The sequence below is a fragment of the Meriones unguiculatus genome, chromosome 1, assembly GCF_030254825.1.
Source record: "Meriones unguiculatus strain TT.TT164.6M chromosome 1, Bangor_MerUng_6.1, whole genome shotgun sequence".
NCBI lineage: Eukaryota > Metazoa > Chordata > Mammalia > Rodentia > Muridae > Meriones > Meriones unguiculatus.
Genome location: NC_083349.1, coordinates 175,195,688 through 175,207,332, shown reverse-complemented (window position 1 = coordinate 175,207,332; position 11,645 = coordinate 175,195,688). Strand labels below are relative to the sequence as shown.

General features: G+C 36.8%; 1 non-coding gene across 1 annotated transcript; it reads left to right on the top strand.

Moving 5' to 3' along the window:
* Positions 1–8,503: 8,503 nt before the first annotated feature.
* LOC132652062 (U6 spliceosomal RNA) lies at positions 8,504–8,610 on the top strand. The gene has a single exon (XR_009589554.1). It is a non-coding gene; the product is annotated as a U6 spliceosomal RNA (small nuclear RNA).
* The last annotated feature ends 3,035 nt before the right edge of the window (positions 8,611–11,645 follow it).

Sequence of the window (11,645 nt, the reverse complement as noted above, 5' to 3'; positions counted from 1 at the left end):
AGATAATCTGTGAACATAGAAAGTAATTGTGCCATCATAAGATCACAGGGATTTGCTACCATTCTTTCTCTTACAACTGCATAGTGGATGCTATATCTGAACTCACAGAAACGGTCATTCATACACTATGCTGCACAGTGATATTGCCCTGTATTAGTGGCAAATGAAGTCATTCACTAACACGCAAAGCCGATAACACTGCTGTCACTTGCTAGCATGATTGCTTAAGTATCTAAGTAGCAGGAGGCAGGACAGGTAGAAAGTTCTCATCTCTCATCTTATCATTTTGCCATTGCTTCATTGCTGGTCTGATACATGGAGAACCTGTGGCAATCTGTGGCTGACCTCATCCAGATACATCAGGACTAACAACGTTGTTTCAAGTATAAATTTTACTTAGATGTAGCCAGAGTCTAGGAATGGTTGGAATCCTGTGCTTGCTACAGGAAAACATATAAATCGATAAGAATTTGAGAGATGGCCTTCAAAATGAAACTTATGGACTGTGACATTGTATCACTTGTGTCTCCTGAAACTCTCAACATTCATACTATCTTTTCAAGGATATTCTTTTGTAAATTTCAGAGATTCTTAGAATTGCATAATATTAAATGGAAAGACACCCCTCAGATTCTTGGACTTCGGTGTGAAGTCACTTCAGAAGTATAATGACCAAGACATTAAATAAACACACTTTGTCATCTCTCTAATATGTGCAATATAAACAGTTACAATCATGAACAGAGAGTAGGGGTCTGTGGTTAGATATGAAGCTCTGAAGGCTAAATTGCAAAATCATTCAAATGAGAAACACAGTTAAGCCTGGAAAGCTAGTGTTCAACAAGTTAAAACAAGAATGATTCATGTTTCAATCATCTACCAAAAAAAAAAAAAACTTTTAAAATTATCTTACCACTACCTGTGTTTACATTCAAACTCAACAAACAAACCTATACAGAGAAAAGACATATATGAATAATCTACATTTTGGATAATTTTACAATTAACAAATGGTTCAAAACAGCTTTTATTATTTACATTTATTGGAGGTGACTCTGCAAGTTTCAGTGCAGGCAGTGATCTGAGAAGAAGTGAGAATTAAAACTCAGTTTAGATCGACTTCACCAACCTGGATCTGACTTAGGGAATCTCATGCCCAGTGGTTCCTTGATAGCATATTTAAAACACAGTACAGTTGGGGAGAAAGTTTCCAGGCAACAATCATTCCCACTCCAGGTGCACAATAAAGCTCAAGGTGTGACTTCTTAGGAAGAGTCTGGGATAAGCATTCTGGGAGATTTGGGTGAGGTCTGCCTCTATAGCAAAAAGTGGGTGGTGTCTGCCCTCATAGATACCGAAAAAAAGTCATGATGTCATTTAAAAAAAAAAAACTCCAACTCATCCTCTGAGGGAATAAACAAAAACAAAAACAAACAAACAAACAAGCAAAAAAAGGCATTTTATTTCCTCTATTGAGGTGAGGGCATGTTTAACATTCCTGGTTTACCTAGCGATCTGAGAGCAAAAAGACATTTGGCCAGCCAGCTATTTATCATTTATAGATGTTGGAGCTATGTCAATAAAATGTTTTAAAAAATGGTAACACCAGCATAAAGGAATTTCAACCTACCTCATCATGAGAGAAAATGTTTTACTTCATTCCTTTAACCCTGCTATATTATAGAAGCACATGAACCTTTGATTTCAAGAAGACATGACATAGAATTCATTTTTCATGTTCCCTGGTGTCTTGATTAATTTGTCATAATTATTCATCATATACTAAATTTTTTGAAGTGCTGTCTTCTTTTGAGCTTGCTTACCAGCAGATGAGGCACCAGAAGCCTTGTGTAGCTCCCTAGCATGATATACTTGGCTATGAACTAGATAGAAGCTTTCTCAGTGTCTTCTCAGGGCACACACACAAATATAAAAAAGACGTGAGGTGATGGTTTTTGCATGCTAGCCCACAGTGGGTCTTCGTTCCGTAGAGACTTGGCATTTAAGAGAGGCATGCTCTTCCCTGTAGGGACAGTACTTCTGTGCTTGAGCCAACTTTGAAACCCATCTCCTAAGAACCTTCATATCTTAAGGGAAATCTCTGTGCGGCTTCCTTTTCTCTTTGTTCTTCCATACTTAATGGAAACTTCCCACAGACTCTATTCCCAGTGTTTCTTTTTTTTTTTTTTACTCTGATTTATTTTTATATAAATACATAAAAACAAGATCAGATACAGCTTTAAGTATTCTTTCAGAAATACATCCATGTTGGGATTACATACATATACACAGTTGTCCCCATCTCAAGGTGACTTACAGGATTAAACAGAAGCAACACGAAGTTGCTGGGTTTTTAAGGAAATGTCTGTTGTTTTGTGTATATATGATGTATGTGTGGGAATGCATGCCATGGCACATATGGGGTCAGAGGTCAGCTCTGTGCATCAGGTCTGGTATTTCTATGTGAGTTCAAGGACTGGATTCAGTTCACCAAGCTTGAAAGACAAGTACCCTTCCTTGATGAGCCTCCTCACTGCTGTCCCCACCCTCACCCCTGCCACCTTGAAAAAAAAAAGTCCTGGGGCTGGAGACATGGCTCAGGTTGGCTCCTTAGTTAAGAGCACTTACTTCTCTTCTAGAAGACCCAAGCCAGTGTTTCTTATTACCATACCTTTTTTTTTTTTTTTTTTTTGCATGGGATGTAGTAAAATATCTAAATATCTAAAATGTTCATCCTGAGGGTTCTCCCAAATCAGTTTGCAAGAGTAACTTATTGTTGTTGTGTTTTGCTTTCTGTGCTTAAGATCAAGTTCAGGAAGTCATTAATGACAAGTACGAGCTCTCTCATTGAGCAACATCCCTAGATTCAAAAATTCACATTAAATATGTTACATCACTGCTACATCATTTTAATATTTACTATATTTACTTGAAATTTCTGTTTTAGTTATCAGTTCAGTTCTTACATGTAGCACCCTATTAGTGAGTTCAAAAATATTTATTCATGTTATAGAAAAAGGATGGAGCTCAGAGATTTACTGATACAAGCTATTTAACTAATTTGTACATTTTTGTAAAATAGGAATTAGAAAAATATCTGTTTTTTAAAGATTTTTATTATTAATTTATTTTTTGATTAATTACAATTATTCACTTTGTATCCCAGCAGTAGCCCCCTCCCTCATGCCCATCCCATGCTCTTCTCTCATGACCCACCCCAAGTCCACTGATAGGGGAGGTCCTCCTCTCCTTCCTTCTGATCTTAGTCTATCAGATCACATCAGGAGTGGCTGCATTGTCATCTTCTGTGGCCTGGTAAGGCTGCTCCCCCCTCAGGGGGCTTCCCATTACTATGTAACCCACTTAGACAATAAACTGACATGATTACATCTGCGCAGGGGTTCTAGATTATCTCCATGCCTGGTACTTGGTTGGAGTATGGGTCTCTGGGAAGGCCCCTGTGTTCAAATTTTCTGGTTCTGTTGCTCTCCTTGTGGGGTTCCTGTCCTCTCCATAACCTACTATTTCCCACTTCTTACATAAATTTCCATGCACTCTGCCCAACAGTTGGCCTTAAAGTCTCAGCATCTGATAAACCCACACACTTATGGACACCTGCTTTTTGACAAAGATGCCAAAACCACTCAATGGAAAAAAGATAACATCTTCAATAAATGGTGCTGATCCAACTGGATGTCTACATGTAGAAAAAATGAAAAGAGATCCATACTTATCACCCTGCACAAAACTGAAGTCCAAGTGGATAAAAGACCTCAACATAAAACCAGACATATTAAATCTGTTAGGAAAAAAAGTGGGGAATACCCTAGAACTAATTGGCACAGGGGACAACTTCCTGAACAGAACACCAACAGCACAGGCTCTAAGAGCAACAATCAATAAATGGGACCTCATGAAACTGAAAAGCTTCTGTAAAGCAAAGGACACCATCATCAAAACAAAACGAATGCCTACAGATTGGGAAAGAATCTTTACTAACCCTTTATCTGACAGAGGGCTAATATCCAGCATATATAAAGAACTAAAGAAGCTGAAAAGCAGGAAACCAAGTAATCCAATTAAAAAATGGGGAACAGAGCTAAACAGAGAATTCTCTGTAGAGGAATTTAGAATGGCAGAGAAACACTTAAAGAAATGCTCAACCTCATTAGCCATCAGGGAAATGCAAATCAAAACGACCCTGAGATTTCACCTTACACCCATCAGAATGGCCAAGATGAAAAACTCAAGTGACAATACGTGTTGGAGAGGTTGTGGAGAAAGGGGAACCCTCCTCCACTGCTGGTGGAAATGTAAACTTGTACAACCACTCTGGAAATCAATTTGGTGCTTTCTCAGACAAATAGGAATAGCGCTTCCTCAAGACCCAGTCATACCACTCCTAGGCATATATCTAAAAGAGGCTCAAGTACACAATAAAGACATTTGCTCAACCATGTTTGTAGCAGCCTTATTTGTAATAGCCAGAAGCTGGAAACAGCCCAGATGCCCCTCAACTGAAGAATGGATGCAGAAATTGTGGTACATCTACACAATGGAGTATTACTCTGTAATGAAAAATAAGGAAATCATGAAATTTGCAGGTAAATGGTGGGACCTGGAAAGGATCATCCTAAGGGAGCTGTCCCAGAAGCAGAAAGACACACACTGTATATATTCACTCATAGAGACTTATAGGATAAACCTACTAAAATCTGTACATCTAAAGAAACTAATCAAGAGAGAGGACCCTGACTAAAACGCTCAATCCCCATCCCAAAAGGCAAAGAGGATGGACATCAGAAGAAAGAGAAAGCAGGAACCAACCTAGGAACCTGCCACAGAGGGCCTCTAGAAAAATATCTTATCTTGGTTGTAGTGTTATGGTAATTAAATAGAAAAATTGTAAATCTAGTTACAATATCCGTGAAATGAAAGCTATGAATATAAATCTTATTGGCTTTATGAAAGAGTTATTTAAAATATTGCATGTCAGATGTATTTCTTATCTCAAAACAAAGTTTAACTCATTCTTTTAATGGAGACTACTAAACAATGAAGGTTGTGTTTGAACTGGGTTAGATTACAGCTACTTACTGAACCTCCGGTATTAGTTATTCTGTAACAAATACACTGTTTGCATGTTTTATGCCTTTCATTTCCAAATGAATTTTCCAGTTGTCCTATTATTCTTCATTCTTACTTTCCTTTATTTTTTTTGTTTACAAAGCCTTTGTGATGAAATATTAGCATCCATGTTTTCTTACCTGTTCAATATACAGATCAAACTTATGAAACACTGTGTCTACTTCTACTTGTGGTAGATCACAAATCAAGTAGTAAGAAAGTCTGAAGAAGGAGGATTTCAAGATTAAAACTTGTTTGGACTATGCAGCAAGCTCCAGAAAAAGCCTTAGTTCTTGTCTCAAAGCCGTATAAATAGGAAAGAATTAAAAATAGAAATTAAACCAAAAGTTTAAATTAAATAGTAAATTAAAGATTGTGAATGTATCCTTGTTTCTATAAAAATAAGACATAAGACTTATTATGTCTTATCAGTGGACTTGGGGAGGGCAAGAGAGGAGATGAGGGAGGAAGGGTAAGATTGGGAGGGCATGAGGGCGGGTGCTACAGCTGGGATACAAAGTGAATAAATTGTAATTAATAAAAGATAAATAAATTTTAACTAAAGTAAAAGTAAATAAAATTCAGAAAGCAATAAGCAAAATGAGTTTGACAAACAAATCAAATAAACAATAACATCAAATCAAAACATTAAGAGAAACAAGAGAGCAGATTAGAAGCATGCAGGATGTAGCCTGGAATTATTGCATTGAGAATAGCTTGCTAGTGAAGCAGTTCCCTAAGAGGGTACACTGAAGGTTTTTTGTTTGTTTGTTTGTTTTGTTTTGTTTTGTTTTAAACAGAGACTTAGAAAGCCTTTGATTCTGGTTATTATAACAGAGGGTTTGTTTGTCATCACTGACCCTATGTTTTCCTGGGAGTGTGATGGAGAAGAAGAGTTATTAGAAGGGAAAAATGTGAGGATATCACTAGGTAAAATGAACAATGAAACAGAGGAAAAATAAAACTGTTGACTGAACTATTCTAGGAACTGTATTTTAGGCTATGACTTAAGAAGTACTAAATATGAAAGCATGACTTAACTCAGAACATTGTATGAAGGATGTACCCAAGATATATGTTTTGAGGAACCAATATATTAGGCATTTCTTACTTCTGGAATTTATAGAAAGAATTACTGTATGCCACTGATAGGCATCTACTTTGTGGTCAAGTGTGGCTCTGACATAGTATAACCTGAATAAGATTGTGAAGAATGTGTTCAGTGAGATTGCTTTCAGGGACTGGTGATCCTCAAGGCAAGGTGAAGTACTTGCATATAAACTTATCACCTCAAAATAAGTTTCTTCTATATATACAAATAAGAAACTTCTTAATAAAGAAATTAGAAAAATATGCCATTCATACCAACTTCAGAAATGTAGGAATCTAGAAATAAATGTAAGTGAAGACTTGAGAACCCTACAACTGGGACTTTAAAACTGTGGATAAAAAAAGGAAGAGAAGACTAATGATCATGGATCAGAAGAGTTAATATCACCATCATGGCTGCCAATAGGAATATGTAAATTCAATGTAACTATTGTAAAATAATAATATTCTTCACAAAAATAGAAAAGTCCTAAAATTAGTGCTGAAACATAAAAGATTCTAACTACACAAAGAAAAGAGAACAATGATTGTGGAATGAGAAAATCCACTGTCAGTGCACACTACAGCTCCACATTAGCAAAACCAGAACGGTACTGCACAGAGGCAAACACTTAGACTAGGGAAATAGTGTAAGTGACTTAGGTCTAAGCACATGATTATTGACAATAGTGTCAAAGCACACTGCAGAAAACATGGCCTCTTCAGCAAAAACAGGAAAACTTTATATTTATATGAAACAGTGCAACTAGATGCCTTTCTGTCTCTTTATTAAAACTTATTAAAAAAACAATTTAATATGGATCTAAACCTTAATTTAATTACCAAAACTTTGATATTTCTAGAGGAACAGGTAGAGTAACACTGCACATGTTGAGATAAGGACTCTGAGAACTTGTCTCTAAGAACTTGACAATTGGTAGCAAAGATAGAGAGAGCAAAAGGACTGAATGAAATTAAAAGACTCCTGCCTCAGCAAATGAAACAATAAGCAAAATGAAGAGGCAGGGTGCCAAATGGGAGAAATCTCTGTCAACTGTATTTCTGACAGGGGACTGATATGTATGCAATGCAAAAATGCAAAACTTTAAATGCCAAAATACAGAATTATTCAGTCAATGAATGAATTAAGCATTCAGTTTTCAATAAGATAGTACAGATAGTGTGTGTGTGTGTATGTGTGTGTGTGTGTGTAAAACTACTCAGCATCCTTAGCTACCTCAGAAACACAAATCAAAAGTGCATTGAGACTCCATCTTACCTCAGTCAGTATATCTATTGATAAGAAAACAAGCAGCAGCAAATGCTGCAGCAGATGAGAGAAAAGTGAAATGCTTATCTGCCACCTCTGAATATGCAAGTTAGCACAGCCATGATGGGAGTTGCTAGGAAAGTCCATAAAACATAGCTGTCAAATGTTACAGCTGCATCACTCTGCCATGTAGATTTCACACCCTTGGTTGTCCTTACCCCCCCACAAAAAAAGAACAAAAACAGGGTAATGTAAAAGATGGGGAGGGTTTATGGCACGGGCAAATGGGATATTCTCAAGGGGTAAGAGTGGACATTCACCAAAATGACCATTAGAGATGAGAGTGTAAAATAGTCATAGAGACTGCTGTACTGGTTTCTGTTTTAGGCAGACTGCATTTCTCCAAAACCTTCTAAGGCAGAAAGAGTCATTCTCCCAACCAGGGGATTAACAATGTTCCTTGGATTAAATTTTAGGTGATAGAACAGTGATATACTCCCCATTCTCTATAAGAACATTTCTTTTTTTTAACAATAAATCTTGTACATTTTATTTGTGATTTAATAAAACAATCTTTGTTACTATGGTGATAATTGCCTATAAGTCTAATTTAAAATAATACTGAAATCAACACAAGGATCATAATGAATAGATTGATATAAATTGGCAGTGAAACTATAAGACTCTGATTGAATTATGGCATAACATAATAACCATTATCAGAAAAAGACATTTCTTTTTTTCTTTGTTTATTTTTATTTTATTTTAATTTTTTCTCTTTTTTTTAAAAAGTTTTAAGTAATTTTATACATTCACTTGTATTCCAGCTGTAGCCCTTGAAGAGTTAAATTATCCAGAATATAACTCCATTTTGAAATAAAGATTTTGACTGGGAACAGAATTCAGGTACCAGGAAATATCACAGAATGTACACCTGGCAGAAAACAAAGTTAACTCTCATAGCGACAGCCTCCAGGAAATAAAACAGAATAAATGCTTCATAGAAAATAGAGACAAGTGCTCGCTTCGGCAGCACCTATACTAAAATTGGAACGATACAGAGAAGATTAGCATGGCCCCTGCGCAAGGATGACACGCAAATTCATGAAGCGTTCCATATTTTTACTATTATCTATCAATATCAATGGACTCAACTCACCAATAAAAAGACACAGGCTAACAGAATGGTTAAGGAAACAGGATGCAACATTCTGTTGCATCCAAGAAACACACCTATGCAACAAAGACAAACACTACCTCAGAGTAAAGGGCTGGAAAACTGTTTTTCAAACAAACGGTTCCAGAAAACAAGCTGGAGTAGCCATCCTAATATCTAATAAAATAGACTTTCAACCCAAGTTAATCAAAAAAGATAAGGAGGCCACTATATTCTCATCAAAGGAAAAATCCACCAAGAGGACATCACAATCTTGAATATCTATGCCCCAAATACAAGACCACCGACATTCGTAAATGAAACATTATTAAAGCTTAAATCATACATTGATCCTAATACCTTAATAGTGGGAGACTTCAACACTCCACTCTCACCAAGGGACAGATCAACTAGACAGACACCAAATAGGGAAATAAAAGCACTCACAGAATCCCTAAATCAAATGGACCTAATAGACGTCTACAGATCATTTCACCCAAACTCAAAAGAGTACACCTTCTTTTCAGCACCGCATGGAACCTTTTCCAAAATAGACCATATAGTGGGCCACAAAGCAAGCCTCAACAGATACAAAAGGATTGAAATAATCCCTTGTATACTATCTGACCACCATGGACTAAAGCTCGACCTCAACAACAACAGGAACAACAAAAAGCCGACACGCACATGGAAACTGAACAACTTACTACTCAATGACAGCTGGGTTAAGGAAGAAATAAAGAAAGAAATTAAAGACTTCCTAGAATTCAATGAAAAGGAAGGCACAACATACCCAAATTTATGGGACACATTGAAAGCAGTGCTCAGAGGAAAATTTATAGCACTAAATGCCTGCAAGAAGAAATTCGTAACATCACATACAAACAACTTAATGGCCCAACTGAAAACCCTAGAAAAAAAAAGAAACAGATACACCCAAGAGGAGCAGACAGCTGGAAATAATCAAACTAAGGGCTGAAATCAATCAACTAGAAACAAATAAAACTATCCAAAGAATCAATGAAACAAAAAGCTGGTTCTTTGAGAAAATCAACAAGATAGACAAACCCTTAGCCAAACTAACTAAAAAGCAGAGAGAAACTATCCAGATCAGCAAAATCAGAAATGAAATTGGGGACATAACCACAGACATTGAGGAAATCCAAACAATTATTAGGTCATACTACAAAAGCCTATATGCCACAAAATTTGAGAATCTAAAAGAAATGGATAATTTTCTTGAAAGATTCCATCTACCAAAACTAAGTCAAGATCAGGTAGAAAGACTGAATAGCCCTATATCTCCCAAGGAAATCGAAGCAGTCATTAACAGTCTCCCCTCCAAAAAAAGCCCTGGACCAGATGGCTTCAGCGCAGAATTCTACAAGACCTTCAAAGAAGTGCTAACTCCAATTCTCCTCAAGCTATTCCACAAAATAGAAACAGAAGGAACACTACCAAACTCATTCTATGAAGCCACAGTCACCTTAATACCTAAACCACACAAAGACCCAACAAAAAAAGAGAACTTTAGGCCTATCTCTCTTATGAACATTGACACAAAAATACTCAATAAAATACTTGCAAACCGAATCCAAGAACACATCAAAGATATCATCCACCATGACCAAGTAGGCTTCATCCCAGGCATGCAAGGGTGGTTCAACATATGGAAATCCATCAATGTAATCCACTACATAAACAAACTGAAGGAGAAAAACCACATGATCATCTCCTTAGACACCGAAAAAGCATTTGACGAAGTCCAACACCCATTCATGTTTAAAGTCTTGGAGAGATCAGGGATACAAGGCACATACCTAAACATAGTAAAGGCAATATATAGCAAGCCTATAGCTAACATCAAACTCAATGGAGAGAAACTTAAATCAATCCCACTGAAATCAGGGACAAGACAAGGCTGTCCATTGTCCCCATATCTCTTCAACATAGTACTTGAAGTCCTAGCCAGAGCAATAAGACAACTAAAGGAGATCAAGGGGATACAAATCAGAAAGGAAGAGGTCAAAGTGTCACTATTTGCAGATGATATGATAGTATACATGAGCGACCCCAAAAATTCAACCAGAGAACTCCTTCAGCTGATAAACACCTTCAGCAAAGTGGCAGGATACAAAATCAACTCAAAAAAATCAGAAGCCCTCCTATATACCAAAGACAAAAAGGCTGAGAAAGAAATTAGGGAAACAACACCCTTCACAATAGCCACTAATAACATAAAGTACCTTGGTGTGACTCTAACCAAGCAAGTGAAAGACCTGTTTGAGAAAAACTTCAAGTCTCTGAAGAAAGAAATTGAAGAAGATTTCAGAAGATGGAAAGATCTCCCATGCTCATGGATTGGTAGGATTAACATTGTGAAAATGGCCATACTGCCAAAAGCAATCTACAGATTCAATGCAATTCCCATCAAAATACCAACTCAATTCTTTACAGACCTTGAAAAAAAGATTCTCAGCTTCATATGGAGAAACAAAAAACCCAGAATCTCCAAAACGATCCTGTACGACAACAGATCATCTGGAGGTATCTCCATTCCTGATCTCAAGCTGTACTACAGGGCAACAGTAATAAAAACTGGATGGTATTGGCATAGAAACAGAAAGGAGGATCAATGGAACCGCATAGAAGACCCAGAAATAAATCCACACACCTATGAATACTCGATATTCGACAAAGAAGCCAATTCCATTCAATAGAAAAAAGACAGCATCTTCAACAAATGGTGCTGGACCAACTGGATGTCTACATGCAGAAAAATGAAAATAGATCCATATTTATCACCCTGCACAAAACTAAAGTCAAAATGGATCAAGGACCTCAACATAAAACCAGATACCCTAAATCAATTGGGAAAAAAATGGGGAACAGCCTAGAACTCATTGGCACAGAAGACAACTTCCTGAACAGAACACCAACAGCACAGGCTCTAAGAGCAACAATCAATAAATGGGACCTCATAAAACTGAAAAGTTTCTGTAA